Source organism: Fukomys damarensis, unplaced genomic scaffold (genome assembly GCF_012274545.1).
Source record: "Fukomys damarensis isolate Sample0158 unplaced genomic scaffold, DMR_v1.0_HiC HiC_scaffold_39, whole genome shotgun sequence".
Lineage (NCBI taxonomy): Eukaryota > Metazoa > Chordata > Mammalia > Rodentia > Bathyergidae > Fukomys > Fukomys damarensis.
The window spans coordinates 119,552,209-119,553,865 of record NW_022900951.1 but is presented as its reverse complement, the minus strand read 5'-3'; the positions used below and the strand labels follow the sequence as shown (position 1 = coordinate 119,553,865).

The 1,657-nt window shown below is 49.6% G+C and overlaps 1 protein-coding gene across 1 annotated transcript in view; it reads left to right on the top strand.

Moving 5' to 3' along the window:
• Window positions 1–945: 945 nt before the first annotated feature.
• LOC104864938 (melanoma-associated antigen B1) overlaps window positions 946–1,657 on the top strand; it is a 3,937-nt gene continuing 3,225 nt past the window's right edge. Inside the window, exon 1 of the mRNA XM_010628211.1 lies at window positions 946–1,041. The gene's annotated coding sequence lies outside the window, so the exon portion shown is untranslated. The remainder of the gene's footprint in view (window positions 1,042–1,657) is intronic.

Below are 1,657 nucleotides of genomic sequence, written 5' to 3'. Positions count from 1 at the left end.
TCTCCATTTAGTGTTTTCTCAATTCCCGTGCCACCTTAGTAGAATGAAGTCATACAAACTAAACCCTTTTTTCATTCGCTTTCTCATTGTCCCTGTGCCATGTTGTACTCTTGCTTATAAGAATAACCTTCTAAGTTAGATTCATATCTCAGACTTATTTCGGTGGCAATCCAAATGAGGATAGTACCTGACACTCAGCAGGTACTCGCTGAAGCATAGATTATGATGGGCATTATTAATTGTGAGGGTTATGATGAAGAGTATATTGTGAAACATTTTTAAGAAATGTTTATTTTACTTTAGTTTTGATTAATATATATTGGGCAGGGGATTTAGCTCAGTGGTTCTGCCGCCTGCCTCGTAAGTGCAAGTTCCTGAGTTCGATCCCGGGTACCAAAAAAAAAAAAAAAAGATTAATGTATATTAACTACATGTATTAATGAGGTTCAGTCTGACATTGCAGTGCATGCACACAACAAGCACTTACCAAATACAGCCTCCTGTTATCGACTCTGTCCTCAACCTTTCCAATCATGAACATCTTCTTTATGGCTGAATAGTATTCCACGGTGTATATACCAAAAGGCCAACAAGTCTGAAAATACGTATGAATGACAAGTGAATAGGTGAAAATTAAATGAGTGCTAATGGGAGAGCCTGTCTGCAAAATAAATTTAACAGAGCTCCACCCCTGCTGTGGGACGCGAGTCTCAGGCACGAGAAATTCCGGCAACCTGGGCCGATTCCCTCTGCAGGTACTGAGTGAAGCCTGGGCTTGGTTTGGAGGCTGAGATCCGGGAGCATAGTAGTAAGAGGAGGTACATTTGTTGTCAAGATGAGGACTTACGGGGCATTAACTCCAAAACTGTGTATCCCTTTAAGGACTCGCGCCTGTGTGATTATCCCTGGAGACCCCAGCAAGGAAAACCGGAAGTTTCTGCTCCACTTCCGCCGAGAAGCCCAGCTCGGGGTCTGAACCTCGTGCGTCTGGCAGCGTCCTGAGGACTCAAGGTGATTTCCAAGGATCCGTCTGGATTCCAGGTTAGGTGGCTGAATATTGACCCGGGAGGCCCTTCCTCTGCCTGGCGTCACCTTCTTGCCTGCGGGGAGGTGGGGAGTGGCTTTGCCTGGAAGAAGCCGCTTTGTTGTTAGGAAGCGGCCGCGGCTTCCGCCATGCCCGCGGCCTCCGCCATGCCCGCGGCCTGGCCCTGACTGTAAAGCCTTGCTGAGGTGTCCCCGTGATAAGGAGCCGCCCTCTAACCCAGTGCAGGTCCGCACTGAGGCGAACCCTAGCACCGGGACCTCGGAGGCCTCCCACAGACTGGAACAATATGGAGGCGCCCACTTCTCCCCCCATGGCGCATGGCGACTCCAGCCCCGCCTCAGGAGGAGGAGGACCTTGGCCTAGTAAAGTAATACTGTTTCGCCTGAGGTGCTCAGGCAGTAACAGGAGTACTGGCCCTGACACAGTGGTGTTCAGGAAGAAGCCAAGCACTTAGGCGCCCCAGCCTTATGGTGCATTCCCCACATCTTGGGTCGAGGAGGCTTTTGCAGCCCCAGAAAGCTCAGGGACAGGTTTCGGTTGAACGTCTACCCTCACTCCTTTTGTTTTCTTTCTTTTTCCTACCTGCTTCTTCCCCGTTCTTCTCTCCTCCTC